The sequence below is a fragment of the Schistocerca cancellata genome, chromosome 5 (assembly GCF_023864275.1).
Source record: "Schistocerca cancellata isolate TAMUIC-IGC-003103 chromosome 5, iqSchCanc2.1, whole genome shotgun sequence".
Classification (NCBI taxonomy): Eukaryota; Metazoa; Arthropoda; class Insecta; order Orthoptera; family Acrididae; genus Schistocerca; species Schistocerca cancellata.
In genome coordinates this window covers 294,201,360-294,222,456 of record NC_064630.1, presented here as the reverse complement: position 1 = coordinate 294,222,456, position 21,097 = coordinate 294,201,360, and the positions used below count along the sequence as shown (strand labels likewise).

At 39.3% G+C, this 21,097-nt stretch overlaps 1 pseudogene; it reads left to right on the top strand.

The window, feature by feature from the left end:
* LOC126187835 (OV-16 antigen-like) overlaps positions 1 to 21,097 on the top strand; it is an 81,347-nt pseudogene that overhangs the window by 6,701 nt on the left and 53,549 nt on the right.

Genomic DNA, 21,097 nt, shown 5'->3' with positions numbered 1-21,097 from the left:
TGTACACACAAATATATTGTAGTTCAAGAGATATGATCTCATAAACACCGAGATGCATGAAAAAATGCCATGTCATGCTCAAAATGTTAATACATGTATTCTTCACTACTGAGACACTCCTACAGTCGAGACAACTTAAGAAAATGATTGACACATTTTTGACAGCTTTCAATTGCAAAGCAGAACTAGCTGTATGTAAAAACAACTGTCATCTACAGGGTGATTTTAAAAAAGTTTACAAACATTGGTAAACAGCAGGGGTCAGTAATCACATAGGAACCAAGGGTCACAAAAGCCGTATGGGGCTACCAAATGGCATCACAGTTATTTAGTGCCATAAAACAAATGGATGCCCACTTCAGGAGATTGTATTGTATTGTATTGAACTGGGAACTTAGAAACGACAGAGAGGCTTTCTCTCTGCTGTAACCCTCAGTGGTTTACAACCTCACAAAAGGCTACAGCAGTCCACTCACTCCACTGCCGCCCCACACCGAACACAGGGTTATTGTGTGGACTCCTCTGGGAATGTCTCACACCAGACGAGTGTAACCCCAAATGTTTGCGTGGTAGAGTAATTATGGTGTACACGTATGTGGAGATAGTGTTTGTGCAACAATCACTGACATAGTGTAGCTGAGGCGGAATAAGGGGAACCAGCCCGCATTCATAGAGGCAGATGGAAAACCATCTTATAAACCATCCACAGAGTGGCAGGCACACCGGACCTCGACACTAATCTGCCGGGCAGATGTGTGCTGGGGACCGGCACGCCTTTCCTCCTGGCACTTCATGAGATGCTTAAAGTTGTGTCTAGACGCATCAAGACATGCCTGACATCGATGCTGCATTGAATGGTGCACCCTCTCAAAGATACCTGGTGTATATTGAAGCATCCCGCTGCTGCAGCAGTCCTGCCCACTAGGTCCTCCAGCGATGTAACACGCTTCATACACGAGACCATTCAGATACTGGGACAGGAAAAAATCAATTGGGGGCAGATTGGGTGATGGTGGCGGTCAAACGACTGGCCCGCCACGACCGATCCAGTGACCGGGAAACGTTACCTGCAGTTTGTACCCTCATTTGTCGGCTGAAATGCGCGGGAGCTCTGTTGTGTAGAAATCAAATGTGGTGACAAATAGGCATGGGAACAGCATCAGAATGTCTGGCAGAACGTCTTGCAGGGATACAAGGTAAGTGTGAAAGTCGAACCGGGAGAATGTACAAACCAATTAACAGTCACTGATGATGCCAGACCACACATTAAGGGTAAATCTGCACTGTGAGGCGTGCGAACGCATAGCATGTGGTGTCACCGCCAGACACCACACTTGCTAGGTGGTAGCTTTAAATCGGCCGCGGTCCATTAGTACATGTCGGACCCGCGTGTCGCCACTGTCAGTACTTGCAGACCTAGCGCCACCACATGGCAGGTCTAGAAAGACGGACTAGCACTCGCCCCAGTTGTACGACGACTTTGCTAGCGACTACTTTGACGAAGCCTTTCTCTCATTTGCCGAGAGACAGTTAGAATAGCCTTCAGCTAAGTCCCTGACTACGACCTAGCAAGGCGCCATTAACCATATCTGAAGATAGTCTCACTTGTATCGTCAATAGCGATGTACCACAAGGATGCATTAAAGTTAAGTAAACAGACTACGTACTTTTCTTTAGTGCCTTCTAAAGTATCCTGTTCCAGACTTCACGCCAGTCGGTGTTAGTTGACGCGTGCCCTTTCGGTAACCTCACCCTGTGTCTAGACTGTCTTGTCTAGACACAACATAGCATATGGGTTCTTATAGACCCAATTATGCAGGTTGTGAATGTTCATCATACCCTCGAGTGAGAATGCAGCTTTATCAATGAAGAGGACACTCGCTGTGATGCTGCGGTCTCCAGTGAATTCCTGCAGAAAGTGATGCACTGATACCAAATGCTTGTTGTAGTCCCCAAACTGCAATGCCCGGCCCATTGCAAATGAAACCGATGCAGTCCTTCAACATGTCCAAGCACCAGATGGAGGGTTTGGCGGTATCAGTGGTACGGGATACACCTCGTGTGCTTGTTGATGGCGTACACTGCACCCTTTTGAGAGTGCTCTACTCCATGGCTATCTTGTTCATTGGTGACCAGCATCTGGCTTGTGACATGGAACAAGCTGATTTCACACAGTTGGTGATGCAGGGTGGAGAATAATGTGTGGCATGGCACCTTTCTATCAGGATGTTTTGCATGATTCGATCACATGGCTTCTCATGCATTGCAGCTTGCCACACCATAAATCAAGTGCATCTGAGCTATTTCCTAGTACATGTAGCTAGCCATTTTACCCCCAACACTTCCACAGCATGATTGACAAATGTCTATGTGCACTCCGCCTGTGTTTTTATACCAATGCCCTGTTGTGACCGTAGCACCCTCTCGGGGTGTTTGCAACCTCCCATTCCTATGTGATTATTGATGTGCCATGTCAGTTTGTAAAGCTTTTTTAAATCACCCTGTATAGAGCTATGATGAGGCATTGCCGTAAAGACCTTTACAAAACCGCATTGTAGAAATGTGAAGCAGCTGTGCCGAGTTTACGGAAAATGTACAGGATATTACACTACAAAAACTGTTCATATTTTGTTTTCATTTCTAATAGAAAATTGGCAAAATGAATACCCAGGCAATTCCAGGTTTGTCAGCTGATATAGCAATATAAGAAAAATGTGAAAATGAGTTATGTTGTTTGTGGTTTTCAGTCCAAAGGGTGGTTTGATGCAGCTCTACATGCAACTCTATCCTGTGCAAAACCTCTTCATTCCCCCTCCCCCACCCTGCCACCACACACACACACACACACACACACACACACACACACAAACTCTCTCTCTCTCTCTCTCTCTCTCTCTCTCTCTTCCATCCAATACTAAACTGGTGACTTGTTGATGTCTCAGAATATGTCTTATCAACCTATCCCTTCTTCTTGTAAGATTGTGTGCCACAAATTTCTTTTCACCTCTATTCTGTTCCGTACCACCTCATCAGTTATGTGATCCCCCCAACTAGTCTTCCACATTCTTCTGTAGCACCACATTTCCAAAGCTTCTATTGTCTGCTTATCGTACACGTTACACTTTGATGCAAATTTGTCTTCAGTATGAACAAATTTCTCTTCTTCAGAAATTCTTTTTTTGCAATTACCAGCCTTCATTTTATATCCTCTCTACTTCGGCCATCATCAGTTATTTTTCTGCCCAAATAAAAAACTTCATCTACAATTGTAAGTGACTCATTTCCTAATCTAGTTCCTCAGCATCACCTGGTTTAATTCGACTATATGCCACTAACCTGGTTTTGCTTTTATTGATTTCATCTTACATCCTCCTTCCCAGACACAGTCCATTCCATTTGACTACTCTTCCACATCCTTTGCTGTCTCTGACAGAATTACAATGTCATTGGCAAACTTCAAAGTTTTTATTTCTTCTTTCCGAACTTTAATTCCTGCTCCAAATTTTTCTTCCATTTCCTTTACTGAAAATGTGAACTACAAATTTTCTTAGAAATGACAAACTTAGATTTCACTAAATTTATAGAACTTGTTTCAACTAAATACAACAGTGCATCAGTTTATGTAAGTTGAAAATTCGTCAAACTGCATCCAAATATGTTGTACCATTCTCCCATTCTTGGGAAGAAATAGAAATAATTGCATTGTGTTGTCTCTGTATAGCACTTTCTTCAGTTTTTTGTTGATATTTATCACAATGTATAGGCATGCTGAGAAAAGTAGTGTAGATACTGGGGCACTAAAAGTAGCAGACGAGTTTTGCTATTTGGGCAGCAAAACAGCTGATGATGCCTGAACTAGAGAGGATATAAAATGCATGTTGGCTGTAGCAAGGAAGGCCTTCTTTTTTTTAAATGTATTTATTAACATGGAATTTAAATTTAAGTGTTAAGAAGACTTTTCTGCAGGTATTGGTTTGGAATGTAATCTTGTATGAAAGTGAAATGTGGGCAATAAGCAGTTCAGACAAGAAGAGTAGAAACTTGTGAAATGTGGTGCCACGAGAGATGAGCAGACTGAGTAACAGACAGGGAGGTACTGATACAAACTGGGGAGAAAAGAAGTTTATGGCACATTGGTCACAGCAAGTGGGTTCAAACTGATGTCGGTTGCAGTAGTTATTTGGAAATGAAGATGCTTGCTCAGGACTGACTTAGCATGGAGAGCTGCATGAAACCAGTCTTCAGACTGAAGACCACAACAAGATCATAATTTAGGAAAGGTCGCCAGGTATTTGTAATTGTGGTGTACTGACATATAATGAAGTGGAGTACTGAGAAATGAAGAATAATAATGTGTGTTAGAAGTTACCTAGGGCTGTAGATAATATGACAATAAATACCACAGCAGATAGTTCAGACGAGGAGACATGAAAATTCATAAAAAGGATAATTGCAGAAGTAGAACAGCAAATCTAAGGTATAATGAAGATGCAGTCTTTGCTCTTAGTCTATCTTGTGTAAATCACTTAACTTCTGCTTAAGGACTGTGACAACCAATGTTCACATGCACCTGGTTACTGCCTTGGTCTCCTGCTACATTTCTACAACACCACCCCCCTGCCACCACCCTCCTCCAAGACTGCACATCTCCATTACCAAACAGTTTTGGCAAAGACCTGCTAACAGTTATTTATGAGAGGTAGTCATGAAGTTTTAATTATCCCACTGAAAAAAAGAGTTACGTAATTAATTTTTCATTTGTTTGCAGGTAGGAAACAAAAGAAAATGGCGCCAACCATTGATAAAGTAGAATATCGTGCGCTAATTCGCTTTCTATATTTAAAGGGGAACAGCGCTGAACAAATCTATGCTGAGTTAATGAAAGTGTATGGCAAAAATGCACCGTCATATGAGACAGTGATTAAGTGGCACAAACACTTTGAATCCGGTGAAACAAGTCTTCATTCACCTGATGTAGAACCAAGTGAAATGCCATTGCTTTGTGAAGAAGAGGAAGTGAAGAGAGAGGTAGAGCATATTGGATTGTAACATATTTCTCTTTTTCAGAAAAGATTTTTGTGTTGTTGCCAGTTAGCTTTTCAAATTTTCTTTACTTCTGCCATCATAATTAAGTTATTTTGCTGGCTTAAATAGCAAAACTTGTCTACATTTTTCAGAATCTCATTTTCTAATCTAATTGCCTCAGCATTTCTGGTGACTGTACACCATGACCTCCTTTTTATTGTTGCTGGTGTTCATTTTTTAAATGTTTTCGAAGATACTATCAGTTCTATTTCATGTGTCTTGTAAGTCTTTTGCCAACTCGGACACCATTTCATCTTAATGGCTATTACTTCTGTTTCTAAATTTCTCATTGGTTTCATATACTGTTTGCTTTATATACGTATTTAATAATATGGGGTATTTCATTCCTGATAACCTCACAATTTCAAAGATTGCATTCCACTCAATAATTCATAGGACCAATATTACTTCGCATGTTCCTACCTTTCTTCAGGAAAAAAATGTATATTCTCCCATGTCATCTTCTGCCATTACCTCCATTCTTCAGCAGATATTTCATATTAATATGTTACAAGCATTACTCACGGAACTGATGGTTTGGTAATACTTATATACTTATGCTTGTCAGCACCTGCCTTCTGTGGAATTCTCATTATTACATTTTACGTGATGTGTGAGAATATTTTGCATGACTTGTATATTCTGCATACGAAGTGGAATGGTTCTGTCATAATCGGTTCTCTTAAGCATCCTGCTCAACTTAGATATCTCAGTGCGCTGTCACATTCTCTGTCACATTCTTCTCACAGTACTGCATCCCCTGTGTTATCCATTTCCTTTTCCCATTCCATAATATTGTCTTCAGATTTATTTTTTTAATATGGATCTTTTAGAGGGTGAACCCAATCTCCAATGACAAAATTTTGTATGTTGTTCAGGGACATTTTCTGAGCATTTTGGTAGAAGAGGCCATTGGTCTCTAGTGGCCTGTTGCACCTCTTACCATCATTTATCCGTATATCTGTATTACTCATTAGAATTCTTAAAATATCTTCACAACATGGGAAATGATGACAGTATGTGTTGCATGTCTTGCTTGGAAACAAACCTGTACCATTCACTCACAATGCTCGCTGTTGACAACCATAAAACCCAATTTGCTCTTCACCTGTAGTATGCTTATATTCATGGTAACAAATGTTCGAGTTGCGTGTGGAACACAGGAACGATTTCTGCTTAAATGCCTCTGTGAGTCTAATCTCATATTCACAGACCCCAAGGGAATGATACATTATGAGGTTGAGTATTCACTTAATACAGAAACTTTGTAGGTACAGTTTTGCAGAATAATTGACATCTATCTTCTAATCCAGAACTGATTGTGGCCCTTTGGTTCTAATTCTGAGTTGATTGGAAGGACTGAGCCACAGACTTAGAAGGTTCTGTGACAAGCTCGATTGTGACTTCCTGGACTTGCGCTATAGGGTTGAGAACTTTAGGGTACCTGTAAATGGGTCATGTCTGCACTACACATCAGAGCTGCTACTCAGGTAGCTGTCTGTGTGTGGTTTGCACACAAGGGTTTTTTAGACTGGGCAACTGTCCATCCAATCCAGGTAATGACAGTTGCAGGAAACCCAGATGTATCAATGTAAGATCAAAAGAAGTGCCTCCCACAAGTGAGAGTATTAACATCCTAAAAGTAAACTGCCAAAGCATTCTTAAGCTGGTACAACAAGCTGGTTGAAACCTGAAATTGACAGCAGTGAGATTTTGGGGAAAATTTAAGTGTATATAGAAAGGGTAGGCAAATGGAAAACTGAGGTGGTGTGTTTGTCACAGTAGACAAGAAACTCAAATCCACTGAGATAGATATTGGAGCTGCATGTGAGATTGTTTGGACAAGTTTCAGTATCAGGGGTAGTCATAAAATGATAATTGGATCCTTTGGTTGCCCACCAGACTCATCTTGTGATGTAACTGAAAGCCTTAGAGAAAACTTCAAATCACTTGTACGTAAGATCCCAGATCATACTGAAATCATTGGTGGAGACTTTAATCATCCAACAGTTGGTGAAGACTTTAATCATCCAACAATTAATTGGGAAAATTACAGATTTATTAGTGACGGGTGTGAGAAGACATGCTGTGAAACATTATTAAATGTCTTCTCTGAAAACTGCCTAGAACAGTTATTTAGGAACCCCACACATGGTGGAAATATGTTGGATCTAATGGCAACAAACAGACGTGACCTGTTTGAGGATGTCCACTTTGAAACTAGTATCAGTGACCGAGACGCATTTGTGGCAACAATGGTTTCCAAAGTACAAAGGACAACTAAAACAAGCAGAAAGATATATATATGTTCAGTAAACTAGATAAAAAAATCAGTAATGTCATATCTCAGTGAGGAACGTGAAACATTCAGCACAGAGCAAGAGCATTTAGGGGAAATATGACCCCCCCATGAACCATGGACCTTGCCGTTGGTGGGAAGGCTTGCGTGCCTCAGCGATACAGATAGCCATACCGTAGGTGCAACCACAGCGGAGGGGTATCTGTTGAGAGGCCAGACAAATGTGAGGTTCCTGAAGAGGGGCAGCAGCCTTTTCAGTAGTTGCAGAGGCAACAGTCTGGATGATTGACTGATCTGGCCTTGTAACACTAACCAAAACAGCCTTGCTGTGCTGGTACTGTGAACGGCTGAAAGCAAGGGGAAACTACAGCTGTAATTTTTCCCGAGGGCATGCAGCTTTACTGTATGGTTAAATGATGAAGGCGTCCTCTTGGGTAAAATATTCCAGAGGTAAAATAGTACCCCATTTGGATCTCCGGGCGGGGACTACTCAGGAGGACGTTGTTATCAGGAGAATGAAAATTGGCGTTCTACGGATTGGAGTGTGGAATGTCAGATCCCTTAATTGGACAGGTAGGTTAGAAAATTTAAAAAGGGAAATGGATAGGTTAAAGTTAGATATAGTGGGAATTAGTGAAGTTTGGTGGCAAGATGAACAAGACTTCTGGTCAGGTGAATACAGGATTATAAATACAAAATCAAATAGGGGTAATGCAGGAGTAGGTTTAATAACGAATAAAAAAGTAGAAATGTGGGTAAGCTACTACAAACAGCATAGTGAACGCATTATTGTGGCCAAGATAGATATGAAGCCCATGCCTACCACAGTAGTACAAGTTTATATGCCAACTAGCTCCCCAGATGACGAAGAGATTGATGAAATGTATGATGAAATAAAAGAAATTATTCAGATAGTGAAGGGAGACGAAAATTTAATAGTCATGGGTGACTGGAATTCGATAGTAGGAAAAGGAAGAGAAGGAAACGTAGTAGGTGAATATGGAATGGGGTTAAGGAATGAAAGAGGAAGCTGCCTGGTAGAATTTTGCACAGAGCATAACTTAATCATAGCGAACACTTGGTTCAGGAATCATAAAAGAAGGTTGTTTACATGGAAGAAGCCTGGAGATACTGGAAGGTGTCAGACATATTATATAATGGTAAGACAGAGATTTAGGAATCAGGTTTTGAATTGTAAGACATTTCCAGAGGCAGATGTGGACTCTGACCACAATCTATTGGTTATGAACTGTAGATTAAAACTGAAGAAACTGCAAAAAGGTGGGAATTTAAGGAGATGGGACTTGGATAAACTGACTAAACCAGAGGTTGTACAGAGTTTCAGGGAGAGCATTAGGGAACGATTGACAAGAATGGGGGAAAGAAATGCAGTAGAAGAAGAATGGGTAGCTTTGAGAAATGAAATAGTGAAAGCAGCAGAGGATCAAGTAGGTAAAAAGATGAGGGCTAATAGAAATCCTTGGGTAACAGAAGAGGTACTGAATTTAATTGATGAAAGAAGAAAAAACAAAAATGCAGTAAATGAAGCAGGCAAAAAGGAATACAAACGTCTCAAAAATGAGATCGACAGGAAGTGCAAAATGGGTAAGCAGGGATGGCTAGAGGACAAATGTAAGGATGTAGAGGCTTATCTCACTAGGGGTAAGATAGATACTGCCTACAGGAAAATTAAAGAGACCTTTGGATAAGAAATAACCACTTGCATGAATATCAAGAGCTCAGATGGAAACCCAGTTCTAAGCAAAGAAGGGAAAGCAGAAAGGTGGAAGGAGTATATAGAGGGTCTATATAAGGGCGATGTTCTTGAGGACAATATTATAGAAATGGAAGAGGAGGTAGAAGAAAATTAAATGGGAGATATGATACTGCGTGAAGAGTTTGACAGAGCACTGAAAGACCTAAGTCGAAACAAGAAGAATATAAAAATTCCAATCCCAAAGAAAGCAGGTACTGACAGATGTGAAAATTACCGAACTATCAGTTTAATAAGCCATGGCTGCAAAATACTAACACGAATTCTTTACAGACGAATGGAAAAACTGGTAGCATGTTATCTCAGATGGAGAGTCTTCATCGTATGTAGAAGTAACTTTGGGGTGTGCCCCAAGGAAGTGTGTTGGGACGCTTGCTGTTCATGTTATATATTAATGACCTTACAGAAAGTTTTAACAATAACCTCAGACTTTTTGCAGACAACGAAATTATCTATAATGAGGTGTTATCTGAAAGAAGCTGCATAAATATTCTGTCAGATCTTGATAACATTTTAAAGTGGTGCAGAGATTGGCAACTTGCTTTAAATACATAGTAGCTTATGACTATAATATCAGTGAGTCACTGTTGGAATCCGCCAATTCATACAAATGTCTGGATGCAACACTTTTCAGGGATATGAAGTGGAACGGTCACATAGGCTCAGTTATGAGTGACACAGGTGGCAGACTTTGGTGCATTGGTAGACTACCGAGGAAGTACAACCATTCTACAGCAGAGACTGCTTACAAATCACTTGTGCAACTGGTTCTAGAGTATTGCTCAAGTGTGTGGGAGCAGTACCAAATAGGACAACAGGGGATATTGAATGTATACAGAGAAGAGCAGCATGAGTGGTCACAGGTTTGTTTGATCCATGGGAGAGTGTCACTGAGGTACTGAAGGAGATGAACTGGAAGAATTTTGAAGATAGATGGAAAGTATCCCAAGAAAGTCTATTAACAAAGTTTCAAGAACTGGCTTTAAATGATGACTGTAGAAATATTCTACAATGCTCTACATATTGCTCATATGTGGATCATGAGGATAAGATTAGAATAATTACTGCAGGCACAGAGGCATTCAAACAATTATTCTTCTGTGCTTGATACATGAGTGGAACAGGAAGAAACCCTAGTAACTGGTACAATGGAAAGTACCCTTTGCAGTATACCTCATGGTAGTTTGCAGCATTTGCATGAGACACTCCTGTGAGCCAACACAACTGTGAGCATTTGAACCGCCCTTACAATTGCTGTGTTAGGTGAGCATGCTGTGAACTGTTGCCATGTTCTGCTGTTGAGCATTTTGAATGACGCACGAATGGTATAACTGCACTCAATCAAAATGTAACATGATTGCTGTACATGGTATATGTGCTGCAAATAATACATACATGCAGTCTGTTAAAACATTTTTGTATTGAAAAACAATCAAAATGAACAATAGGAAAATAAAACTGTTGTTTTAGGGTCAAACAATGCAGTGCATGTAGGAAACAATGGGGCATTTGCTTTTAATTATTTCTTCTATAGGAAAGTGTAAGAAATGAAAGTGCAATAGAAGTTTCAGTATATAATCTAGTAACTGAGATATGTAAAGCATTATGTGGTGAGATGCTGCATAATAAGTGTGCACAATACCTTTAATCCATATGTAATGGCTGAATGCCTAGCTTTTCTGTGCGCAATTCCGCCACACCTACTGACTCAGTAGAGCTGTTGCTGATGCCAAAAGCAGCTCTCTGGCTAGTCTGAATATGCATTGTCAGGTATATCCTCAAAACCATGCAATGAAATTTCAGTCACTGATTCAAGTTGAATAATTACATTCAATAGCTTCATGCGCCAGTGCGTCTCTATGCCAGTATTTGTCCATAATAGTTTTAACTTTATCACATGCCTTCTTCCAATCATCTTTTGTAATGCTTTGTATTGCAGCTGTAGACATTTGCTTAAGTTGGAAGAGGGTAATGCTGCTGACACTTTTTACTGAATTTTTTTTCTCATTAAATTACAATTAAGTTTGATGGTGTTTATATCACAATTATAGGGTGGTAGGTGTAACACTGCTAAGTCCTCCCCCAAGTTCTTTCAGTACTTGTATCTAGCTTGGGCTTGTAATATTTCACAACTTCCTAGAGTACAATCTGCGCCGAGTGGAATTTTATGCTTAGTCATCCATGATCGTATATCTACTTCATGAGTAGATGTGTTAGGCCCTTAATTTTTGCAAACACCATGGTAGGGTGCGTTGTCTAGTACCGAAATACTTCCAGCTAGTATATTTGGTATTAGGTGCTCTTGCAGCCATTTTATATAATGTTCACTGTTCATTTCATTCTGATAATTTTCTGATGCAGATCTCTAATCTTAGGTGAATTCTGCGCCCTCAGTGAACACCATTTTTCCTCCCACATGAACTAGTACTGCTCTTTATCTAGATCTTTCATTTTTTCTGAACACCTGGTATGTCATAATAGTGCCAACATATACTAACACTATAGTATGTATGTGTTACCGGCCAAACCTGATTTTAGGATGAACTAGTTTCGCCTAGATCAAACTCATTCATCCTGTTACTAATAGGATAAAATAGTTTCGCCTAGGCCGAATTGGTTTATCCTAGTTAGAATTTACATGCTTTAGGATAAACTGGTATGTCCTAGTCTGAACTAGTTTTGCCTAGTCGGAATGCCCGAATCATCTCTGGCTCGCCCCTCTCTCAACTGCTCTTCGCTTGCAGTGTTCTTTGTTTTGAATGGTATTTTGCATCGACGAGTGTGCATGTTAAGTTGCATTTAAAAGATTTTATTATAATCCTAGTATAATTATTGTGAGGCGTTTCATCATGGATGAGCCTTCATGTAGTAGACAAGCCAATCAAAAGCTGTGGGGAGAAAAGTTTCTGGAGGAAATATCGCAGAGTGAAAACAAAAAGTCTTCTGATTATAATGTGTTATCAGTAGACGAATATGCAGATTTGGTTAAACAAGTAGAAGATGCGGAAAAGTTGGAAAAAAGAACATCATCACAAAAAGAAAACTGAAAAGATTCGCTGTTTTGAAAATTGGTGATGTGAAAAAAGTCATTGCATGGTGTGAAGGGAATATAAAATACTTTGTTGCAGCTGATGAACTTTATGATGTGATTGGATGCAGCTCATGTAGTTGTCGGTCATGGTGGTTGCGATAGGATGTTAGCCGAGACATCAAAAAAATATGCCAATATCATAAAGGAAATAATATGCCTCTATTTATCAATGTGTGATGTTTGTCAGCAAAAGAAGACAAAAAAGAAAAGTGGGCTAGTTTCAAAGCCAATTCTCCATTCGGAAATGAAGAGCAGGTGCCAAGTTGATATGATTGATTTCCAAACACAACCGGGGTGCCATGCATTCTTCAATCTGATAATGGCAGAGAATTTGTCAATAATGTTAGAAGTGAACTCTCAAAGTTGTGGTCAGAACTGAAAATTGTGCATGAAAAACCAAGGCACAGCCAAAGTCAGGGTTCTGTTGAACATGCCAACCAAGACATTGAAAATATGATAATTTCTTGGTTAAAGGACAACAATTTGACGAAGTGTCGGAAGGATTAAGGTATGTCCAATTCATGAAAAATTGAGCTTACCACTCTGGCATAAAACAATCGCCTTACAAAGCATTATTCAGAATTGAACCTAGAGTAGGACTTTCCACTTCCTCATTGCCTCAAGAAATCGTAAATGATATTCAGGATGAAGATGACCTAAAGAAGGCAATCAAAGATGACTGCAATACTGAACGGTACGAAGACAGTGAGGGATGATAACATTGTGAAAATTGACACAATCGGCATTCAAAATGCTAGAAAAATTGCAACAGAAAATTTTAAAAAACAAACTAAAAGAATGAAACCTTCCTCAGACAGATCCCATCTCCCAGCTGACATTGGAGACAATGTGACCATACCTATTCCAGATGTAGATAAAGGCAGAGGTGACCTTCAAAACATAATTGGAGTAATACTTCAAAAGACATGAGGGCTTCTACAAAGTTGGCACCAAATATGGCATACTTCAAAAACATTATTGCAGGTATAATTTTATTAAAATTTTCCATAATTTTTGGTAATAAAATATTAAAAAATATTTGTTTTAACTTCTTTCTTATTTTTTTTAGAACTGATTTCAACGTCTGCATTCAGAAGTTTTTAGATGTGGGAGATATAAACTAAGATATTGAAATGTCTTTAAGGACTGCAGCCACAAAACATTCTGTTGGATCAGGGCAAGGCTTTGTGAAATGCACTTGCATGAAAAACTGCACAACAAACAAAAGTTGTAAGAAAAACAAAGTACTCTGCAATTCTAAGAACCACCAAAGTAAACCTTGCAAAAATAAGTAAATAAGCAAATTGCAGATAAGATGGTTTCAGTGGATGGATATATGTAAGTTGATCTAATGATAGATGTGAAATTACTGATTAGTTAATAAATAACTTTAATGAATCATAAGGACTATTTTATTTCTATTCCTTTATTCAGTTTACTTTGAAAAGCTTATACAAGATACAAAGTAGGTGAAATTAGTTCAGACTAGGATGTACCAGTTTATCCTAAAGCATATAAATTCTAACTGGGATAACTGATTCGACATAGGCTAAACTGTTTTATCCTATCGGTAACAGGATGAAAAAGTTTTACCTGGGCGAAACTAGGTCAATCGGGTTTGGCCGGTAACATGTGCATCCATCTTTCATTAGTATACATGATGGTTTTTTTTGCACTTTTCTCATTTTCTCTCATTGTTGTAAGAAAGTGTGCATGCAGTTCTACACTCCCCTCCCTCTCAACCAGAAATGTTTTTCTATTTTTACATGTATTGACAGCAAAACCCCATGTGCTTCAAAATTTTCCAGAAAGTGATTTTTTCCCAGTGAAATTAATGCCTGTATCTTCCTTCACCCAATTGCAATGCTTTCGAGGGATGGGTAATTCTCTTTCAGTGTTGTAATATTCTAAGAGCTTTCTCTTCGCTAAACACTTATCAAAGTCACTGAGACACTTCATTTTCTTCCTCAATCTCTTCTTCCTTGGTATCACAATTTTCTGATGACTCCATCTAGTGTCCTTGAAATCTTCCACAGTATTATGTACTGTCCTTACACTCTTTCCTACTGCGGCTGCTGCTATCTCTTTAGGTCTCTCTAGTGGTATTAGCAAACCTTTCCGTTTTTGTTCTCAACAGAACTGAACTGCGTTATTCATCAACACTTTTACATCAGAGTATACTCTTTGATAATACATGTTTGTATGATTACCATTTCAGCAGATGCTAAGAATACACAGTAGTAGTAACGCACTGTGACTATAACATGAATGTACAATCACAAGCCACGTGCGTCAGTCATCTACTGTTGAGTAATATCAGATGCCTTCAGTCCCATCTGTAAGTAAACAAAGTTTAGTTCCATGTTCTGCCATAGTCAGTTGTAAAATGAACAGGTTATGCAATGATAGTGCCCTGACCACACAAGGAATACTGTGTTGATGCCTGAGCTGCTGCCTACCCATGCATGCTGAAGAGTTGGTGCCTGCTTGTTTGGAGGCACTGGGGCTCTTGGTGTTGCCCATAATGACAGGAGGTGATTTTTGCTCCAACTGGGTGGCATCTTTGGGGAAAGAGGGGGGGGGGGGCACTCGTTCAGAATAGGAATCATGCTGGTGCATATCGACATCATGAAATGACCAGAGTTATCACCCATTGGCCACAAGGCTACACTTACTCCCTCAGTTTCTGGTTTGTACTGAAACAGATGGAAGGTCTTTTCTCTCTACTAAGCCAGTGTTCCTTGTAGGGAATGCTGAGAATGTATTTGGCAAATTCTCATCTTGTTAGTAATTTATGAAATGGTTTTATCTTAATTAAGACAGCAAATCCTACCCACTGCTGGACATTACTCACTTGTAATATACAGGTTACCCTAACACCCCTTAAGAATCTAAATATGGTACAGGGAGTAATTTTTCACTGGGATCTAATGCTGCTGGTAGATGAAGAGCTGTGCATACAGTTGGAGAGATAAGGGATCCACTTCATTTGCTGTGTGCACTGAGGCTTGCCAGACAACAAGGGTTACCACCACTGCCCTCATCCTCATCTTGAGGGGATCTGCTTTCAGAGAAAGACAAAATCATGGTTTACTGCTGCAATGTGAAGCAATATTTCTCAACCCCCACCCCGTCCCCAATGTGGTGCTTTAAATGCCAGTCCTTCAGGAATCTGTCATCCCTGTGTACAAAAAAACCTAATTTATGGAGCCCTTACAGGAACTACCACTCTCACTGATCCTGAAGTGTTCTATCCTAATCAAGGAACATGAAACTGAGGAACGAAAATCACAGATCACCTCTCATATTTTGAAGTTTGGAAACAGTATGATCATTTGTCTTCTGTCCCAGTGGTACAGACTTTCACCACATCTGTGGCCAATTTGTCAGCAGTATTTGGTGTATTTACTTTCTTGATGTTGACCTCTGGTAGTCTTGCAATAAAGTTTACCATGAGGGTGAAAGGCCTTCGCATTTTGTGGTTCCTGTGGCACCATGTTTGGGAACTAATCCCCACACCCAACTGGAAAAGCAGCACTGACCTCTGGCATCTACCAGTGACAGTGGTCCCTTTTGGGAACTTCCTCCTCAGAAATCCATGGATCATCAACCAGACACCATCCAGTGGTTGAAGAAGCCACGGACCATGGGTCCCAGGGTGCCCACTCTTCTTCCATTCCTACAGCCATAGCGGATAAGCTCTACCAAGTTTCTCAACTGACAGAAGTTGCGAAAGAAAAATGAAGACATCTCGAGAGAAAGTTACTCTGATGGCCCTGGAGGTGCAAGACTCTCCACACTGCCGGATTCGGAACCAATGTTTGTTAATGTTCTTCCACCCCCACTAGACACAGACATGACTTGTTTCGCTGGTCCCTTCACATCCAACCAGAACACCCGCAAATTGAAGTGCAGTGGATATTATTGTCACCTTCAGAACTACAAAAACTAATATCCTCTTGTTCTGTGACTCTGTTGCTCTCCAAAAAAAAAAAAAAACATGCTTTGCCGATGATCATTGCCCAACTCTTCAAGGTTGCTGTGCATTCTTTGTTGTCAGTGAGTGGATTGCCCTCTGTACCACTTTGAAAGCAATAGCAGTGCTAATGCATATAACACTAACAACCACCATTATCCATGATGGTACTATACCCACTTTTGTGCTGCCCATGGCACATTTTTGGCTATCAGTCTTAAGACCTCTTACCCCAAGCTCATGACTTCACTTTGCATCATCATGCAATGGCCACTAAGTATCAGTGAGCACTTTCTAGTAATCATGCCACTTCCTTGTCACTGGCTGATGGACCACTTACAGTGTAGGCTATTCAAAGAGCCAACTGGCAGTTTATACCTCTGCCATCACCTTTACCCCTCTTGGTCAGATTGCATTAATGAGGTTGTTTGAGATGTCTCTGACACGATTAACCATGTCACTGGAACAGCTGTACCCTTTTCTGGCACTGTGCCACCAACCAGGGCTATGGCGGAAAAAAAAGACATTGCTACAGCTATTCAGGATCAGCAAAGAGCCCTGCAATGTCTCAGCAGACATCCTTCACAGATGATCGTCATCATGTTTAAGTCGCTCCACGCTAAGGCTCTCTATGAAATTGAATGCAGTAAGAACATGTTCACAGTAACCTGAATGAGTTGGTCCAAGCCATGAATTCGCAAAACATCACAGAACCACCTCCGACCTGAACTGCACTCTCCACACACTGTGGATTAAATGACTCACTGAGCTTTCAGAGCACTAGGTGTCTTGAAAAGAGGCAACATATTTATACTTTGCACTATACTACATGCTTATAGTCAGCTACTGCCCAGTTTCTGTGTTGTTTTGCCTACTGCAGACCTGCAGCTTGATGTGCTTCTGTGAGCAGTGACCTTCCATGAGGTACTAAACTCCAGATATCCATTGCATACAGTTTCCTTCACAATGTTCACTCAGAAACTGGATGAGATGGAGGCACACACATTTACAGCAGCAATTCCTGTTGTCTTTGAAACCAATTGTCATTGACAAGACATGAACTGGTCTTCTATTGCAGTTGTTTTGGTTCTTTATGTGACCAAATATTATGCTGAGTTACATGGCCATGATTGGTATGCCTAGATGCAATGGGCAGCACCAAAAAATCAGGAAACTTGATTCATAGTTTGGTCATGGGTACATCCAAACATGTAGCTCCTTTCTGCCATTCTGCTATATCTCCAGATTGACCCATCTTACTGCATTGATTATGTGCATGTCACACCATTTCACTGCCATGACTTATGTTAGAGATGGAGCATCACGTGATTGCTTGGTACTAGTTCTGTACCATTTACACTGCTCTACAAAATGAATAGTTTGCTCTTTTAAGAGGATAACTGTTATTATGTCCAGTGAATTTATTTTTCTTTCATAAATTAATACAAACACTTATACTTCAAGTTATTGACTACAGTGATGTTCTTCTGCAACGTTTTTCTCAGCAAAGTTCAAGGCACCTGGAACTGGTTATGAATGCTTGTGTCAGTCAAATTCTGATCACATTTCACCATCATATGCTATGTAAGACAAGTGCAGAGATTTCCATTCCCCCTGTCTTGTCTACTGTCTTATCAATGTACACTGTACCTCATACCTCTCCTTGACCTTAATGTTCTTGTATGAATAAAATGGCAGAAATACCAATTCCCATCAGAACAAAATCCTTTCTGCCCCACTCCATCATTCAGCCATTTTTTTGAACTCCTCCTCAGTAGCAGGAACCCTGTTGTGGACTACCCTCCTGCATTATATTAGTAAACTGATTTAGATCACCAGCTTCAAAAAACAACCGATGACAGATCTACTTAATCAATAATAATGATTACCATTGTCCCTGTACATTCTCATTACCCTCGTACATCCTTCTTTCCAGCCAGATCTCCCTCATTTCCCAATATTCTTAGCTGGTACAATCTCCTTAAATTTCCTTACCCCAGAACTCACTATATCAGGAAACATCTTTTTTGTAAGCCTTTAAATTCTTTTTATATCGGCCACTATCAACGCTGTTATTATTGTCAATATTATTATTATTATTATTATTGCTACTATTATCACTATTAGTGGCAGCAGCAGCAGCAGCAGAAGTACTGCCAGTATTAACGTTAATAGTTCATAGTCAGTATTATTTATTCTCATTGTCACTATAGATACTACAATCATTTTAATACTGCTTGTCATATTAAAATTGTTATTTCTTAGGTAACTGTGATGTAAAAAACTATTAGAGAAGGGAAGTTGCTACTCACCATATAGCAGAGATGCTGAGTCGCGAAAGACACAACAAAAGATTCACAAAATTATAGCCTTTGGCCATTAAGGCCTTTGTCAGCAATAGACACACATACAAACACGCGCTCGTGCGTACACGTGCGCGCACGCACGTACACGCGCGCGCACATGTGCCCACATGCGCACACACACACACACACACACACACACACACAAATGCAACTTGCACACACGTCTGATGTCAAAAATGTATTGTATGTTGGAAACCCTGGTCTGGTAAAAGAATTTTCCGTCCTTCTCATTTCTCCAATCCACCCACCACTTTTGTATGACTGGTATATATTTCATTATGCAATTCTCTTTAATGCTCCAGTTTGCCAAATGTTTTAGGATAACAACTTGGATCATAAACTTAAAAGTATGGATGAGCACCAAGTTGTACCTGATGTTGTTGATAAAGCCCCTCCTCAGATCTTGGAGGTAAGTTATTTTTGCCTACTTTGATGTGTTACGTTGTAAATAGATTATGTCATGGGCTCTCTGTGACTTTAACTTACAGGTTAGGGTGTATATTGTTAATAATACTCCATCTTATTTCCAACAAGTTTCTTAGCTACAGCCCCATTTTGAAGGTCCGTACAGAACAATGGATGTTACATCTGCTTCAGATTTTTTTACATGTATCTCTGCAGCTTGTAGAAATTGAAAATACGTCATATTAATAATTATGTGGTTGACATAAGCTGCTTTTAGACAGTAGTTTATTTTACCATACCAGTTTTGGGCATTCACTCACATCAGTGGTAGCGGTATTACAGAAGACACATATTACACATAATAAGTTATTTATTGTTTATGCAGTAGTGTTTTATGAGTGTGAATGTTTTATGGGAATGTGTGACCATTATCATGTGACTTGCCTCGTGTGTATTGCTTTTTAGCATATGCCAAAGACAATACTTCATAATAATTGTACAGTAATTCAATTACATAATAGTTGATAATAGTTACTAATACACTTGTAATTGTCAATAAAACCAACCCCCCCCCCCCCCCCCCACACACACACACAGTCGTAGTCAGTGGCAATTACTGCACATACAAAGATTACAATTTGTTATTATAGTTATCCAAAAACACACAAAGAAGCATATTTTCAAACCTGTATAGAAAGATTAATAAAACATCCACTGATTAAAGAAAACATTAAATCTGAATTAAAAACACTAAGAAAAATTGCAAAATACAAGGGTAACAACCACACCATAGTTGACAAAAATGGACTCAGAAAAAGACACACAGGTAAAAATAAAATAAAAGACAAAATTACGTTAATAAGGACAAATTATAGGAAAAATAAATGGTTCACTATAATACCATATTGTGAAAAAATTTCAGATAAAATCGGACTTGCACTTAGAAGACCTAGTCAAAAATAGGCACACAACACATTCCAATCACAAATTTGTCATAACATAGGACAGTCTTTTAAATTTTCCACATTCAGTTGAATAGAAGTCAAAGTACGATAACTGTGAGAAAATTAACTTAGGTCTAACTGTACAAAGTTTTGAAACAAGATTTAAAGAACGGCTGAACCTGTCTGGCATCAACATATCTTCATTTAGTAGACACTTAAAAGAACAAAACCATACGACTAGTGATGTGATATAATGCCTATCAGTCCCACATGTTGCTGAAAAAGGCAGCTTACCAAATATATTGGAGAAAACAGAAATTTTCACATATAGAATGAAATATCTTCACATTATTTTAAATGAATAGACTGATCAGTAAAACAAAAAAATTGTCAAAAAATTCACAAGTATTCTTTCATGTAGAGCACATTTTATTTGTTCTGCTAACAGAGGTACAGTAACACAAATTAGGAGTCACATTATAAATAGTCTGTGATATATAATAAACAATAATCGTTGCATGTACAGCAAGCAATTGCCACTGATAACTGCATATTTTCATAAAAATTCCTTATGCTGATTGCATATTCATGCAAATCTAAATCACTAACTGTATTATAAAAGTAAAATATTGTCTTAGGAATGTGCTAAAAAGCTATACATATAAGTCAAGGCACATTATGATGATATCAAAAATCACATACTTATAAAATACTATTGTGTATACTATAAATAACATATTACAGTGGAACCTTGCATAGTGAGCACAATCTGACTCGTAGTATGAAACACAGGCTGTGGCTAAGCCATGACTCCACAGTATCCTTTCTTCCAGTTTGTGCAAGTTTCGCAGGAGTACTTCTGTGAAATTTGGAAGGTAGGTTGTGAGGTACTGGTGGAAGTAAAACTGTGAGGGCAGGTGGTGAATTGTGCTTGGGTAGCTCAGTTGGTAGAGCACTTGCCCGAAAAAGGCAAAGGTCCTGAGTTTGAGTCTTGTTCCAGCACACAGTTTTAATCTGCCAGAAAGTTTCATACTTGAGGTTGTTAACATTATTATAATCTTATGTAAGTAACTGAATGTCTTTCTAGATGTGAATTATTGTTAAGAGAAGTGTGAAACATTAGAAGTGCTGTTCAGTGTGGTTTGAACGAATAAATG